We start from the raw sequence: 18164 nt of genomic DNA on the forward strand, positions 1-18164 counted from the left end.
CTGTACTATTTCTTCAGCCCATTCTGTGCAATATCCTCTGAGTCTGGTGTTGATTGTGTTGAATTCAAAGTGGCCAAACAATCCCAAGATATGCAATGATCTGATCGCTCTGCATTTCCAATGTGGTTTCCTGTTTGATTCTGAGTAATAGCAGTATCAGAATGTTGCTGATCCTACAGGTGCCCTAAGATCGGATATAATTTCTTATTTTGAGCAGTTACTGCTGGGGGAGAAGGAAGATTTTTCCTTGCTTTTCTTGATCGTTTCTTCTGTCTTCTGCTTAGCACCAGGGCCATTGGTTCCTAGTATTTCTCCTCTACTAAATGCAAAGTCCCCCGGGAGGGATTTATATGTGCTCATTTGGATCCTGGTCGTATTCTGAAGAAACACTGGACCAATATCGGGGTGGTTTAATGTAATTTTATCTGCTGCGCTTTCAGTCACTGATAATTTAACTGGCATTGTGTGTGCAAAGCTTTAGACTGACTTGGATTGGTTAACCTACTTATTCGTTTGAATGTCAATTAAACTATATGATGGAAGAGCGGACAAAATGAGATTATCAAAAGTTAAATGAGCAAAGACCTGGTCCAACTTAAGTTACTGTGCCTGTTTGCTGGTTTTCACATTTACCGAGCAATGTTTCTGTACCTTTGGCCCAGAGCTCTGATTTTAGATGCATTTACATTGTTCTGTGGGAAGGTTTCCATTGTTTGTTTCCACCTCACAATTTCTCGGCTCATTTAAACTTCTAGTCAGGGTCGCTGGAATTGATCTAAGGCCCATATTTATCCCTTTTAGCGCCTCGTTTGGGTTGATTTTGCGTCAAAAAACGACGCAAATGCGGCGCTAAAAAAGTATAAATATGGGCCTAAGTTCGTCAATAATAGGGCCGCACCCACATAGGGATGACTTCAAAGGGCTCCTGTCTTGGTCTTCTAATATGAAGTGCGTCGGTTTCTCCCATTTGAGATGAATTCCTGCAATGTGGGCTGTTATAACATTCTTAAGGTCAATTTGAAGATAAAGCTTATCTGATTTTCTGTTTAGAGCTTTAATCGTTGAATGAGGTATGCTTAGCAAGGAGGCATAATGTTTAGAAATGTTTGAGGCCTCTATTATGGACTCTGCATTACCTCTGAACTCCCCTTTACCTGGCTCTTCTTATCTGGTGCCCACTTCTGTGGGCTCTGCAGTAAGAGATGAATGAGCTAGGCCAACTGGTTGATCCTGAGCCGGGCTAGCCAATGAAGCTCCTGATGCCTTTAAGACAGGAACAGCGTCAGCGAGCAAGTTCAGGTCCAAGGTGTTCGAGATTTCTAGTTGGTGACAGTAATCGCACTTCCCCAGTGTTGGGAAATTGATGGTTTTAGCCACTAGTATTTCTACTAACTTGCTATTGTTTATTATTAAAATGGAATGAAGCCACAAGTTATTATATTCCTCCTTGGGTTTAGTTGCATTGTTATCGCTTTTATTGTCGCTGGTTAGGCCTTGCTTGGCAGGTACTGGTGTCGAAAAGAACCAGTTGCCTGTGTTAACTTGTGCCTTAATCGTAATTGAATTACCATTTGACTGACCAGAGCTTGTGCTGATGCTATACCTCATGTGTGATCACCCAAAAAAAGTTTCAAGGAGCACTACTGGCATGGGGGCATATTAATCCTCCTCTCTACAAGTTTTGTTTGGGCAGAATATGTGTACGTGTAGTGAAAAAGAGTGCTTATACTGCACTGTTTTCTTGTGGATAGGTTTACGCTCAATGCAGTGTGTGGGGGTGAGTTATACCAGCAAGTATTTCATCAAGGAAGATTTACTTATTACAAATTGTTATGACAAAGGCAGTAGGTCTGACTTATTTACTGTGAAAAGAAAATGTTAAGGGCAATCTTGATTTCAGGATGGATTGTTATTACGCTGTAGGAAAGCCTGTAGAAAGGTGTGTTGTTACATGAATTATTGCAGATTAATACAGAAGGCAAGGGGTTTGGAGTTATTTGACATGTCCTGTTGTAATTGTTTTCCCAAATGTAATTGTGTAGATATTTGTAATTGTATAGCAAGCTAATGATCAGGGCTGATTTGTTTCTCATGAAATGTTATAAAAAAATTAGTAGACCTGAAAAACATACATTAAAGACACTTTTCCTGAAAAGATTGATTGTTAGTACACTGTGTTAATGTTTGTAGATGGGTACTTTGACACTAGAATTCCACGGATTGCCACAAAAGGGACTGGGTTTTGCATTGGTTACTCTGTTCCCTGTTTCACAGACTTCAGGGATAGAAGATTTGATCTGTGGTAATCCTTGTTGAGCACCCTTAGGAGGGGTTGTAATTTGTTTTGCTAAAAGTAGTTTGATGCATATTTGTATTTTTCATGCTTCACGGATGCCATTTTTATGTATTTTTCATGGTTCATGGATGTCTTCTATGAAAAGAATGCTCAAAGGTATGCTTAAATACAAGAAGCTTAAGTTGTTTATGGTGACAAGTCAATGATAAAGCACTTTTCGAAAGTTGGCATTTTGTTGCCCTAACAATTTATTGCCTGCCACCTGTTTATTGGGTCTCATGACTTTGAATGGCTTGGCTGTTGGAGTTTGTGTAGTCCTCTGACAGTGCAAAAAAGGGGAGTAGCTGTGGATAGGATGGGCCACGTTGCCAGAATGGACAGGGCAGAGCTGTTGTCTGCCTCACTTTCAGTTCAAAGGGCTGCATCAAGCACACAAACAAATTAATTTGACTCCAGTCTTTTGTCACCCCAGACTTCTTGGGGCCTTTGTTGGACTTTTTTCCTTATGCAGGGTCATCCCTAATCTTTTTGCCTCCTGCATCCTACTGTTTCTGACCTGTTGCTGTTGGCTTTTGAACTCTGAGCACTTTACCACTGCTGACCAGTGCTAAAGTGCATATGCTCTCTGTGTAAGTTGTATGGTTGATTGGTTTATCCATGATTGGAATATTTGATTTACTGAGTAAGTCCCTAGTACAGTGCACTAGAGGTGCCCAGGGCCTGTAAATCAAATGCTACTAGTGGGCCTGCAGCACTGGTTGTGCCACCACATTAATAGCCCTGTAAACATGCCTCAGACCTGCCACTGCAGTGTTTGTGTGTGCAGTTGTAACTGTAATTTTGACTTGGCAAGTGTACCCACTTGCCAGGCCTAAACCTTCCCTTTTCTTACATGCAAGGCACCTCTAAGATAGGCCCTAGGTAGCCCCAAGGGCAGGATGCAGTGTATGTTTAAGGTAGGACATATAGTAATGTGTTTTATATGTCCTGACAATGAAATACTGCTGAATTCGGTTTTCACTGTTGCAAGGCCTATCCCTCTCATAGGTTAACATGGGGGCTACCGTTAAATATGATTGAAGTGTAGATTCCTTTTGGGGGCGGATAGATATGTTGAGTTTGGGGTGTCTGAGCTCACAATTTAAAAATAAATCTTTTAGTAAAGTTGATTTTAAGATTGTGGCCCTCATTACAACCCTGGCGGTCGGTGATAAAGCGGCAGTGATACCAACAATAGGCCGGCGGTAACAAAAATGGAATTATGACCACTGTGGAAACCGCTCAGACAGACAGCCACTTTAACAAACCATCCGCAACGGCGGTAGCAACAAGCATCAAAGCGGTAACTGCTAACAGCCAGGCGGAAGACAATGTACTGCCCACTGCATAATGACCATCCTATCTGCCACCTTTTGTGGGGCGGTACCAACGACATCAAAAGCATGGCAGAAACAGAACACAGAAGTAAAAGGACTCACCTCTGGAGACACAGGCAGCTACCACAACACCATGGAGCCCGAGTTGCACATATTTCCCATGCTTGTCCACATTTTCCTGCTTTACGAACACCAACACCGACAAAGACAACCACGGTGAGTACTGCCGCCTAGCACATATGGGAGGGGGGAGGAAAAAGAGAGTGACACCCCCCCAACACCATACACACAACCAGATGCAGTAACATTACATATCCACCCTGTACCAAGAAGGTGTGCCAGATCATTGTGGCATGCTGTATGTTGCACAACCTTGCCTTACGTCGCCAGGTGCCTTTTCTGCAGGATGATGAGGCTGGAGATGGGCGTGTGACAGCAATGGTCCCTGTGGACAGTAAAGATGAGGAGGCAGAGGATAAGGATGAGGATAACAGAAGTGCAATAATACAACAGTACTTACAATGACACACAGGTATCTCACTGTAATTACACTTTACATTCACAGTTTTGTATCTGACATTATCACTGGCAGGCTGATTTCCCCACTTGTACGGCCACTTACTGTACCCTTTGGCATCTCTATTTCAGATATTTTTGTCACACTATCACCCCTGGTGTGTTGACTGCAGCCAACTACAGGTCATTCCTATGTATACATTACTATACAGTTATATTGCAGTGGTTAAAGCTTGTTAAACAAATACATTGTTAAATGATTTGACAGACTCGATACTTGTAATTATTCAAATGATGTTTATTTAAGTGCTAATGATTAGAGGAGGATGTGCAATGGGCTGGGGTGATGATGGAGGAAAGTCCAGGATAGACTTCAGCCCATTTGTATTACAGAGGCATTGTCCAAGGGGGCATAGGAAGGGGAGCAATGGCAGTTCAAGGTGGACATGGTGACGGAGCAGGACACAAGGTTGACATTCAGGAGAGTCTTATTTCCTGACGGGCGTCTTGGCAATGTTCTCTGGCTTCTGCCTGGATGACTGGGACCGTTTTTGGGATGGTTCTCCTTCTGCAGGGGGTGGGGTGCTGATGGCCTGTTGCCCCTGTGGAGGGGCCTCCTGTCCCCTAGCGGCAGCAGAGGCGGAAGGCTGTTCATCGGTTTGGCTACTGTCAGGGGTCCAGTGGTGTGCCACTGCCTCCCTCATGGTGTTGGCCGTGTCTGCCAGCACCACTGCAATGGAGACCAGGGTGGTGTTGATGTCCTTCAAGACCTCCCTGATCCCCAGGTACTGTCCCTTCTGCAGCTGCTTGTCGAGTATCTGGCCCATCGTCTCCTGGGAATGGTGGTATGCTCCCAGGCTGTTGGTGAGTGTCTCCTGGAGAGTCAGTTCCCTGGGCCTGTCCTCCCCCTGTCAACAGCAGTCCTCCCAGCTTCCCTGTTGTACCGTGCCTCTGTCCCCTGAACCATGTGCCCACTGGCACTGACCCCAGGTCCTTGATCGTACTGTGTTTGTGGGTGGCCTGGGGTCCCTGTAGTGGTGGACACACTGCTGATTGACGTGTCCTGGGGACAGAGGTATCGGCCCGCTGGGTGGGTACTGTGCTGGTGTTTCCTGTGGGGGGAGTCTCTGTGGTGGTATGGGACTGTGCCTGGGTTACCAACTGTCCGGAGATCCCTGATGGGCCAGGTTTGTCATCCAGATCCAGGATTCTAGAGCTGCTGTCATCACTGTGGGCCTCTTCTGGGGGTGGACTGGAAGTTGCTGGCACCTCCTCTCCGGTGATGTTGGGTAGCGGACCTGTGGGGATATAAATGCAGTATTATTGTTTCTGTGTTTGTCATCTTGTGCATGGGTGTGTTGCCCTGTAGGGTTGTTATTGCCATGGCAGCTTTGCCTTGTGTGAGTAGTGATTTTGTGAGGTAGGTGATTCTCTCCAGTGTGCATGCTTTAGTGATGGGTGTCCATGCAGGTCTGTGAGGGTTGTCCATGCATCGGTGTTGCATGCAGGGCCTGGTATTGGGATGAGTGGGTTGTGATGGTGGGGTATGTGGGAGGTGGTGAAGTGATGGGAGTGAAGGTAAGGGTGATAGTAATAGAGATTTGACTTACCAGAGTCCAGTCCTCCTCCTACTCTGGCAGGCCCTCAGAATGCATGATTGCCAAGACTTGCTCCTCCCATGTTGTTAGTTGTGGGTGGAGGAGATGGGGGTCCACCGCCAGTCCTCTCTACAGCGAGTTGGTGTCTTGCTGCTATGGAATGCACCTTCCCCCATAGGTCATTCCGCCTCTTCCTGATGTCATCCCTTGCTCTGAGGTGCTGTTGCACGGCATTGACCCTGTCCACGATTCTCTGCCATAGCTCCATCTTCCTAGCAACGAACATCTGCTGCACCTGTGATCCGAATAGCTGTGGCTCTACCCGAATGATTTCTTCCACCATGACACTTAGCTCCTCCTCAGAGAACCTGGGGTGTCGTTGCGGTGCCATGGGTGTATTGTGAGTGGTGTGGGTGAGGGTGTGTGGGGTGCTGTGTTGGGGTTTGTGATGTAGGGCGCGTGGGTAGTGTATAGGTGATGGTGGTGTGTGTCTGTGGTCTTGTCTGTGGTCTTGCTACCTCTCTGGTGGCACTTGTTTGTATTGGTAAAGGGTTGCAGGTAATGTGGGTGTGTGTTTTATAGTGGTGTGGGTGTGGTGTGTGTATGTGTGTCAGGTGTGTGTAGTTTGAATTGTCCAATGTGATGTTGTTTTGTTTGAGTGTAACGGTGTGGGTTTTGCTACCGCCAGTTTATCACTGACCTGTGGTCTGGCGGCCTTGTGTGTGTGGATGTATAGTGACGGATTGCTATGTGTGGGTCATGATATGGGTGACCTCCAGTCTGAGCTACAAGGACACAATATGATCCAAAGTCCTCTACATCTGACCAGCTGCCCTGCCACACTGAACCTGCCTGGACCTGCAGCTGGACCTGTCTGCCCCCTACTGGCCTCAACTGGAGTGAGTCTCTGACCCCTAGCTGTCAGAGTTAACCCTTATACAAGTAAAAGTAAAACTCTGAAGTTTCCAGCTCTTCAATTATGAATGGGCCAATCCGCACCAAGAGTATGCCATCTATGATGACCGCCAATGCAAAGCTCTGATGAAACCTACTCTTCACGCTACAGCGACCACCAGTGACAACCAGCAATGTGATAACATCACACAAGTGACTGCCACACAAGAAGCTTCACAACTAATGTCTGTGACATTCAACCGGTTCTTTGCCCCACAGTGAAAACAGCCCGTGCTGGCCAATATGCCAGTTCCCGCTACAGCTGCAACATTCGTCCCTGCTCTTCTCAGTCTCCTCAGTGCCAATGGAACTCTTCTCTCTGGACTTTGAGAAGGTAACTCTTTCAGTGAAATTATCTTGGTCCCCTTATCTGGACTGCACTCCACCAAGATCAGCCTGAACATTTGACTTTCCTCCTGTCTAGCATGATCAAAGGTCATATGTATGAAGTACAGCATTTGCAATTAACAAAGTTTTACCGAAACGCTATTTGGAATTCACATAAAGCAATGTAACACAGTAAGTACAACATTTTCTGCGAAAAATCAGAATCGCAAATAGCGATTCAGTAACATCACGAAACGCAATTTGGTAATCAGAATTAGCGATTGTCGCATTCTGGAGCAGCTTGAGGACCTCACAAGTCAGTGCATGATGTTTTTAGAAGCCTGAGCCACAGGAGGAGGCAGACACAAGGAGCACAGCATCAGGGAGCCGGTCAGGAGTGTCAGGCAAGAGCCAAAAACACCATGGCCACTGAGGGGAATAAAAAGGATACTGGAGGCAGAAAGAGGAAGCTTGAGTTCAGTCAGTAAGAACTGGAGGTGCTCACTGAAGAGGTGATGAAGAGCCATGACAAGTTCTTTGGGAAACACTTACACCATGTCATGGAGAGTAAGAAGCGCAAATTGTGGAGTGACATCTAGGCGAAGATCAGTGTGATGGGTGTAGTGCAGCGCACCATTGAAGAGATTTCCAAGCACTGGTACGTTACTGTTACATGCACAGGAGAGGGTAGCAACCACGCTTAAGGAGGCAAGGAGCACTGGCAGAGGACCAACTACCCAAACACCATCCATCCCCTTGGAAGACATGGTGGAGGCAACTCTGCAGCCATAAGCCATAGTTGAGGTCAACACCATAGACACCTCAGCCGCAACAGGCACAAGCAAAGGTAAGGATAACAATCATTTGAATTACCATATGTGCACGCAAATTGTCCTTTGGAGAAAAGATATGTTAGCACACACGGAACAAAATAATCCATGCCACATATTCCTTTCAGCATAACAATGCCTTATGGGAGTGGTATTCCGTACTCCAACTTTGAACCTAGAACAAACATCACAGCTTTGTGCCTCAACACATAGCTAGACAAGACAAATGACAAGCAGAAACACTATGGGGGTTATTCTAACTTTGGAGGAGTGTTAATCGGTCCCAAAAGTGACAGTAAAGTGACGGATATACCACCAGCCGTATTACGAGTTCCATAGGATATAATGGACTCGTAATACGGCTGGTGGTAAATCCGTCACTTTTCCGTCACTTTTGGGACGGATTAACACCTCCTCCAAAGTTAGAATAACCCCCTATGTCAGGGAAACTGTTTGATACAAAATGTAGCTGTTAAAAACTCATATGTAACCGTTACACTGCTCATTGCTGTTGCAGATGTCCCTGCACAGATGGAGCAGAAACAGGAACCTGGGGGGATGAGGAAAGTCATCCACAGTCTGAGTTTGAAAACATCATGTTAATTAAACCTGCACAACCCAGATGCAGGGAAACAGTGGAACCACTCTCTGAGTTTAATCTGAACTCAGATGACTTGCCAGAAGACGTGCATACACCACCTTCTGAGAATAGACACACTCACAGATGGCAGTCCATGTTCAAGTGCCTAAACACTCCCCTCAGGAGATGTAGAACAGATGTCAGACAGAGCTCAGAGGGAGGTGAGGACCTATATCTGTTTGGTGGTCTGGAGGCAATGTTGAAGGTGCAGTGCCTTCAATGTAAGCACATGAAATCAATGCACAGGCAGTTGGAGTCTCTCAATCACAACATGTGCCAACTGAATGTAACAGTGCTGGAAGGACAGAAAGCAACACAGACAATCTAGGGAGATGACATGCTATTAAGGAACTCTTAATAGACAGTAATGCAGCAGGACCATATTACCCACCATAGTTGCCACCGCCAATTGATGGGTGGATTGGATGGTTTCAGCAGATCTGTCAACTGCCTCACAAATGCAACCGCTTTGTTGTCACAGCGTGCAGTGGACATGCAAGTGGAAATGGCCCTTTGCAATTGAGACGTTGCATGGGGATTGGTGCATGTTACCAATGCATTGACGAACATGCAGACAGCCCGGATTGCTGGGAAGAGTGACCTGGGTGGGTGGGATAGTGAGGATTTCTCTAGGCTCAGTAGTGTGACTGCCCCTGTGATGGAGTATAGGTGTTGCAGTTCCAGACACAGTGCTGTCTAAGAACCCTCAACAAGAGATGCCGATAAGCCCACTGACCTTTCTATTGGAGTGCGTGGATGCTTGTGACATTGCACTACTGATATGATGTTGATATTAAAGCATTTGATTTATGTACAGATATGGGTTTGAACTACCTATTTTGTATGCACTCATATTTGACCTGAAGTTAAGGCAACAAATGTGATACCTGTAGCAATAAGGTACAATACGTGGTCTCTTCATTACTTACATAAAAAATAGTTGAGCATAATATCTGCACATCTTTGTCTGCCTTCTGCTGCTCTTGATCCATCTGCTGGGTGAGGGGGTGATAATGGATCATTATCCTCATCAGGTTCTGTATCTGAGGGTTCGAGGGATATGCCTCTCAATATTGAGGTGTTGTACAACATAGCACATTTAGCCACAATATTGCAGCAGGTGTCTGGACTGTATTGTAGTGCCCGACACTTTTGTGCAGGCATCAGAAGCGATTCTCCAGCAGGCTAAAGGTCCTCTCAATCACACTTTGAGTCCTCCTATGTGCCGCATTGTAACGCCGTTCACTTGGTGTAGCTGATGGAGGTAAGGTGTTAGGATGAAGGACTGCACTAAATATGCACTGTCTCCTACAATGATAGAAGTGACTATTGAGTCATTCTCATCTCCACCTTCACCTGTACACTATGCTACATTGTTCTGTGTTAAATTACCAAGTAGGTATCCTTCTCCAAACTCTCCACCAAGTAGCTGTGTGTATATTCAACTACGCCTGAAAGTATAGGAGTCATGTGTGCAACAAGGGAATCGGGCCAGTAAATATGTGACTATGTGTGAGGCATTACAGATGACGTATATTCATGGAATAGCTACATTTCCTATTTCTGTAGATAAACTCATTGTCACATGGTGGACAGATTGCAACATGTGTCCCATCAATCTATCCAATGAGGTGTGGGAATTGGGCCAGCTGATAGAATTTTAATTTTGTGAGCTGCAAGTCCTGTGGGGTGTTGGGGAATTTGATGTGAGATTTGATTTTTGATAACATTGTATTCAGGAATGCATGGAAGAAGCGTGAGAGCACACTTGAGACACACCTCCTGCTGCTGCTTTCACCCCTGATAGCTTCCTGTGGCTAAGTTGTGCAGGTAGCATAACACGTGCACATGAGTGGGTATTGCATTGGTTCTGTGTATGTGTGTGTTGCTGCAGTTGTGGTTGCAAATCTGCATTACGTGTAATATCATGGCGGGGTTCAACCTATACTTCTCATAAATCTCCTCCTCTGTTGGGTCAAATCAAATCAAGTAATGCTCACTCTGAAAATACACTTCTGTCTCCTCCTCCCTCTCCTCAAACCCGCCAGGATCCTCATCCTCCTTGCCATGACGTTGAGTGCAGGCATTGTTGAAAAGGGCTGATGCAATCTGGGCCTCTTTATGTAGATTGAACCTGTTTACTACCTGATTTGAGTTGCGACTCCTTAAATTAGTACTGCATATGCCTTTCATACATTCTAAAAGGCTATTTTGCATTCGCAAACGGAGGAATTTTGTGATATGCTGCGTTTGCGAATGCAAAATACTTTGATTGATCTGGCACCAGATGATCACGGATGACACTTTGTGCTTTTAGGCACTATATCCATTTAAACTTTTATTATGTAATAATTCTGGCTATACTAATTGGATTTTTGTCATTCTGATATAATTAACTTTTTAAATTTTCCCAACTTTTCCTAATATGTTTTTGGATTTTTTTTTGTGTTTTGTGTTTTCTTTATCACATGTTTGTGTGTTACATAAATACTTTACACAGTGCTTCTAAATTAAGCCTGATAGGATTTGTGCCAAGCTACTTGAGAGTTCAGCACAGATTAATTTAGTGGCTTTTGCGGTTCATCCTGACAAAGATTGTGGTTGTTGCTTGAGAAGGGTTCTCATTCCCTTTAGTCACCTTAGTTTCCCCATCGAAAAATTCTAGGGTCACTAGATATACACTGTGAGATTCCTTGCTAGTCCCTTGTAGGAGTGGTTGCATGTTGTATATCATTTGCTCAACTGTAATTTTGCACATATTTGTGATTTTATGATTGTATGCCTGACAGATGGCATGTGGGAATGTTTATACTTAGTAGAGCACACCAGAGTTGATTCTGATGGCAAGGCAATAGGTCTGACTGGCTTATTGGGAAAAGGTATGTCATGTGACATAAGTACTATCTATTCATTAGAAAAACATACTACTATAGACGTAGGGCTGCCATATTGTATAAATCAATTTTTGAAAGTTATTGGCCTTTAATGATGGATTGTTTTTATGCTGTGTTAAAGATGTTGATAGGCATTTCATTTCACAAAATCTCACAGAATACTAATGTAGGCAAGGCTTTTAATGTTGGTTACCTCACGATAAGCACTGGGATAGAAATAGTTTGCTGTGATAATAGGCCTTCTGAGAATGGGTTGTATATATGTGTTGACACTTGTACTTTTGTGCTTATTTGCAGTTTGACCATGCACCAGATAACTGCCTTGGTTAAAAGATTATGCTAAATATAGGAAGAATACGCTGGTTGTGGCAACAGTCTGTTAAAGAGAGTATAAGCATGATTGGTTCATTGGGAAATGTTAGGCAAGATGCAAGGGTACTGATCTGTTTATTATGAAACAAATACTACAAAGGGAGTAAGGTGCACATAGTTGTGGTGAAAAATATATGCCAAAACCAAGGGCCTGTAAAAAGGCTACTACTCTTTGTTGTTTAATTTCTTATTAGTTGTACGAATGCAGCCACCATATTTAGGCAGTGAAGTGTTTTTCTATTTTTATTTATCTTGCATATGCTTGCATATGGTTGTTGAGTTTGTGTTTTTTTTTGTGGATAAATAACATGAGAAACTAAGGATAATGATTAAAAAAACATGCTTTGAGGATCAGCATACTTGGGTAATACCCAGATCCCTAAAGGCCCAAACGCCTTTCTGCTACCATAGGAGAGCGATTGAAGGATTAATCCCCATTCTGCCCAATGGGGCAGGGGCAGAAAAAGGCAATAAATGTCAAGGATAGAATTTACAAAAAAGAATAGGGTGGTATGGGACTGCCTATCATAACATAAAGTAACACCCACTTCCGAAAGCCCCAGCAGTCTTTGTATTCCTCAAGCCTTAGAGAAACACACTTCACCGGCATGTGAGCAAAAGCCACAGGAAATTTGGATTCTTTTGGGCATAGATTTAGATCAGCTAGTAACTGGGAAACCAAACAACCCAGAGCATTTCTGAAACTTTGAGACACAGAGGAAATGAGGGACATGTGGCTTACATGGATCTCAGCACATTTTCTTAACCAGAATGCCTGCTGAATGTCAAGATATAGGTAAAAAAGGCAATGCTTCTTATATTTGCTAAACAACATTTGAACCCTTTAAGCCAATGGCCAAAGTCTTACATTCCAGCACGCCCACAAGTCTTCTGATTGAGAATTTGCCACTCATGTGTGGTTTGATCTACTACATGTCATAGGAACAGACCAACACTGTTACCATGTGAAAACCTCATTGATATCATATTGACTTCACATGTTTTACAAGTTTTGACCAGTTGCTGCTGTGAGTGATAGGCCTATTCACACAGTTTAGGTATCATTTTTTATTGGGAGAATGGTGTGAATGCAGGGTAGTAGGATGTTTGTGCATCACCAGATATTCTGTAACTTTAATTTAAGAAAATGTGTGGAAATTGCATGATTTTAGCCAAAGGGTCTGATTTGGACTTTTGCAGACTGGTTACTCTGTCATAAACCTGATGGATATACCGGGAATCATAATACAACACAATGCCGGGTTGGAGAGATCTCAGTGCACATGTGTGTTTGGTTGTCCTGAGATGGCTGGCCAAAAACACTTGTGCACTGAGGGGCGTGCACACCACTCCCCCTCCATCCTTGTCATTCCCTATGGTCCTGCCCCTTGATAAATAAAAATGCTAATAAACATTTTTATTATTATTTTCATTTTTCAATTTGCAGCTGCTGCTGCTGGTGGAGTGGCAACGCTCCTCCGTAGTAACGGAGGAGTTGCCGCTGACAGCATTTCAAAATGTAGTCAATAAGAAAGGACCAACTCAAAAAAAGGGAATTTGATCCCAGTTATTAAGAAAAACAAAAAGCAACAAATGTTTTTTTAAGATGTAATAATGCAATATAAAATATAGAAAGATTCAAATGCAAAAGAATTCTCATTAAATCAATAAAAGTTCTTAAGTCCAGAAATACTGTAATAAGGACCAAGCATGTTTTAAATAGACTATGGTGTTCATTACAACCCTGGCGTTTGGTGTTAAAGCAGCGGTAAGACCGCCAACAGGCCGGCGGTTAAAAAAATGGAATTACGACTGTGGCGGAAAACGCCAACAAAGACAGCCACTTTAACACTCTGACCGCCACGGCGGTACAAACAAACAGCGCAGCGGTCACCTCCAACAGACAGGCGGAGGACAATGTACCGCCCACAGTATCACAACCTACCAATCCACCACCTTTTCCGGGGCGGATTCACCGCAAACAAAAACACGGCGGAACCAAGACTTCGAAGGGAAGACGCTCACCTCTACACACCCCACGAGGAACCAGGACGCCATGGAACCAGAGCTTCACATTTTACCAGCCTTTATCTTCTTGCTCCTCTACCAGGAGCACGAACGCCGGCGGCGAAGACCGCAGTGAGTACTGCACCTACGACACAGGTGAGGGGGGAGGAAAAAAACAGGGACACACACACGCAACACGCAACACTCCCACCCCCACCCTCACCCACGACAACACACACACAAATACATATTGATACATCACAGTTACAGCTCCCAACCCCCCCGGAAGAATGCAAAGACAAAAGGAAATTAGTGTAACCATTGTAATCTATTAAAATCCAGTACGCAAAAATATATATACACTATTAACACATATATACACCAGGAATAGAAGTCCAGGTATTGCTCCATTTATGTCAGTGGAACACTGGGCCCACACTGCATGCTCGAGGCCCACACAATGTACCTGAACATAACGGAGAGAATACTGCAGGGGCATCAGATAGAAATAAAACAGGCACCTCAGGGGGAAGGGAAAGGGGGGGCACCTCAGCCGGATGAGTGCATGACGCCAAATCCACGAGGGGGCCACATGCCCACTGTTCAATCCTGGGGAGTGCAAAGCCACAGTCTCTCAAGTGGATAACAGTCTCCACTGGTTCTGGAGGGGGCTTTGTGCCCAGAGTGCTTCATCCTGCCAAGGACTGAGTTAGTGGATGTAAATCTCCACTGGTTCTGGAGGGGGCTTTGTGCCCAGAGTGCTTCATCCTGCCAAGGACTGAGGTAGTGGATGTAAATCTCCACTGGTTCTGGAGGGGGCTTTGTGCCCAGAGTGCTTCATCCTGCCAAGGACTGAGGTAGTGGATGCCTGTCTCCACTGGTTCTGGAGGGAGCTTTGTGCCCAGAGTGCTTCATCCTGCCAAGGACTGAGGTAGTGGAGGTAGTGGATGTAAATCTCCACTGGTTCTGGAGGGGGCTTTGTGCCCAGAGTGCTTCATCCTGCCAAGGACTGAGGTAGTGGATGCCTGTTTCCAATGGTTCTGGAGGGGGCTTTGTGCCCAGAGTGCTTCATCCTGCCTAAGACTGAGGTAGTGGATGCCTGTCTCCACTGGTTCTGGAGGGGGCTGTGTGCCCAGAGTGCTTCATCCTGCCCGTGGCGGACTCAGTAGCGTCAGTGCTCTTGGCGCTCATGGGTCAGAGGTGCTTGTTGCGGCGGTGTCCTTGGCAGAGGTGCTTGTGACGGCGTTGTCCTTGCAGTGGTGCTTGTGGCGGCGGAGTCCTTTGTAGCGGTGCTTGTGGCGGCGGTGTCCTTTGCAGCGGTGCTTGTGGCGGCGGTGTCCTGTGGCGGCGGTGTCCTTTGTAGCGGCGCTTGTGGCGGTGGTGTCCTTGGCAGAGGTGCTTGTGGCGGCGTTGTCGATTGGCAGCGGTGCTTGTGGCGGCGGTGTCCTTTGTAGCGGTGCTTGTGGTGGCGGTGTCCTTGGCAGCGGTGCTTGTGGCGGCGGTGTCCTTGGCAGCGACTCAGCTGCTGGCGGTCCTGTCTGGGCCTGCTGCTGGCGGTCGCCTCCTGGCCAGCGGGGCTGGTGCTGGTTGTCCTGTCTGGGCCAGTGGGGCTGGTGCTGGCGGTCCTGCCTGGGTCAGCGGGCTGGTGCTGGCAGTTGCCTCCCGGGCAGCGGGCTGATGGCGGTCGCCTCCTGGGCAGCAGGGCTGATGGCGGTCGCCTCCTGGGCAGTGGGGCTGATGGCAGTCTTCTGCGCCGTGCCGATCTTCCCAGACTTGCCGGGTTTCTTGTGCCCCTTCCCAACATTGGAAGGTGTTGCAGCTGACTCCACACTCCCAGCTGTACCCCTGGGAGCGGCTTTGGTGGCTGGTGTCTTCCCCCTCTCCTGCCGGGCACGGGCCAACTTTTGATGCTTGACAGGTGGGGGACTGTCCGTGCTGTGGCTCCTTGCCACACTGGCTGCCCTGCTGAGTGGTGCACTCCAGAATCCGGTGAGTACTGGCACCACTGATCCCGCCGATGTCGTGGCTGAGGTGCTAGGTTGGGACCTGGAGAGTCGGGCCCTAGGAGACTGATGGGGTGGGGGAGGTGAGCGAAAGAGGTCAAGGGTGGACGGGAAAAGTTTCTTGGGAACACTGGGACGGGTAGCTGAAGGGGGTTTGGGAGTGGAGGAAGAGGTTGTGGTTGTAGGAGGTGTACATTTGATGACTTTGGTTGAAGGTGCATGTGCTGGAGGCTGTCATTAGATGGATGGATGTATGGCTGTTGGGTGGGTGTGTGCCTGCGTTTGTGTACCTTGGGAGGTGGCATCAGAGACACACTGGGAGAGGACACAGGGGATGTGTGAATGGTAGTGGGGGTGGTGACTGCACGTGAGCGGGGTGTGCTGGTGATGGAATTAGTGGCTGTAGATGTAGTGCATGCAGGTGTGAGTGGAGACGAGACTGGGAGGGAGGAGGGAGACGAGTGGGAGGGGGACACAGTGGAGGCAGTGGATGTTGGTATGCCTGCATGTGTGGATTGTTTGCGAGAGTGCCTGTGGGATGTGTGGTGCTTATGTTTGCCTGAGCTTCCTTTGTGAGTTGGGGTGTGTGCATGCTGGTCTGATGGTGTGCTTGGGGTAGGCTGAGGTACAGGGGTGTGGGTCTGGGTGGAGGAAGTTGGGGGGGGGGAGGCTAGAGACAGGGACAATGGCTGCCATCAGTGCTGAGGCCAGAGTCTGAAAAGCTTGCTGAAGGACTGCCTGACCAGAATGAATTCCCTCCAGGAATGCATTGGTTTGTTGCAACTGCCTCTCTACACCATGGATGGCATTCAAAATGGTAGACTGCCCAACAGTGAAGGACCTGAGGAGGTCAATGGCCTCCTCAGTGAGGGCAACAGGGGTGACTGGGGCAGGGCCTGAGGTGTCTGGGGCGAAGGAGATGCCCACCCTCCGGGGTGAGCGGGCACGGGGCAAAGGCTGAGGGGCTGCTGGGAGGGCAGAGCTGGAAGGGGGGGTGGCGGCCGTACCTGTAGGGAGCTCCCATCAGAGGACGAGTCCGTATTCACTGATATCATCTCCTGTACCCGCCGTGGAGCTCCCCTCGCCCTCCGTCCCACTGGTGAAATCAGACTCCGTAGTGTCGCCCTCCAGGGCCATGTGGGATGCAGCTCCCTCCTGCTCCGGTGCCACTGCTCCTCCGCCTGATGATGCTAATGTGCCACATGGCAAGGGTAGGGATGTGGGCAACTCACTTTGACGGTGCAGTTGGTAATGACTTCTCTTCTTCCCCTGTACATGTCATGAAGGTCAACGCCCACCAGAAGAAAGATATTTGGCATGCCATCGCCAAGGACGTCCGGACCCTGGGGGTCCACCAGAGACAGAGCACCCACTGCCGTAAAAGATGGGAGGACATTCGTCGCTGGAGCAAGAAGACAGCGGAGGCTCAGCTGGGGATGGCCTCCCAACGTGGGAGGGATGCCCGTCGCACCATGACCCCTCTGATGTTCCAGGTCCTGGTGGTGGCCTACCCTGAGTTGGATGGGCGCTTGAGGGCATCACAGCAGACACAAGGGGGTGAGTACAACATCATTCAGTGGACTTTGCCCGCAGTGAAGGTGTCTGAGTGGGGGAGGAGGGCTGTGGGTTTCCCTAGGGCAGGGCGAGTTCCGTAGGCTAGGCCCCTCCGTAATGCAGGCCATGTGGCACTCCACCCCACCTCTGTAGAGTGCCAAGTACAGCTATACATGCCCCTGTGTCATCTATGTGTGCTGGTGTCCACCATAGCCATGTAGGCCATATCCCAGGAACTGCATCTGTAGAGCCCAACAGCACGGCATAGTGCAGGGGGCTGCTGTGTCTGTATTGTCCGCCAACGGTAGCGGTAAGCCATGCACTCAACCTGTCTTTCTTCTGTCGCCCCCCCTTTTTGTGGTCTCCCTGTTCTTGTGTGCATCAGCATCATCAGGCAGAGGTACAGTGGCACCGGAGCACGAGGGAGCTGCATCCCACATGGCCATGAAGGGCCACACCACGGACTCTGAATACACCAGTGGGACGGAGGGCGAGGGGAGCTCCACGGCGGTCACAGGATCAGCAACCAGCGACACAGACTTGTCCTCCGATGGGAGCTCCCTTGTGGTGGCGGCAAAATCTGTGCCCCCCACTTCTACAGGTACAGCCGCCACCCCTCCCTACCAGCACCGCCCTCCCAGCAGCCCCGCAGCCTTCGCCCCGTGCCCGCTCACCCAGGAGGGTGGGCATCACCTTCGCCCCAGGCACCTCAGCCCCTGCCCCTGTCACCTCTGCTGCCCTCAGTGAGGAGGCTATTGACCTCCTCAGGTCCCTCACTGTTGGGCAGTCTACCATTT

Source organism: Pleurodeles waltl, chromosome 2_1 (assembly GCF_031143425.1).
Source record: "Pleurodeles waltl isolate 20211129_DDA chromosome 2_1, aPleWal1.hap1.20221129, whole genome shotgun sequence".
NCBI classification, from domain to species: domain Eukaryota; kingdom Metazoa; phylum Chordata; class Amphibia; order Caudata; family Salamandridae; genus Pleurodeles; species Pleurodeles waltl.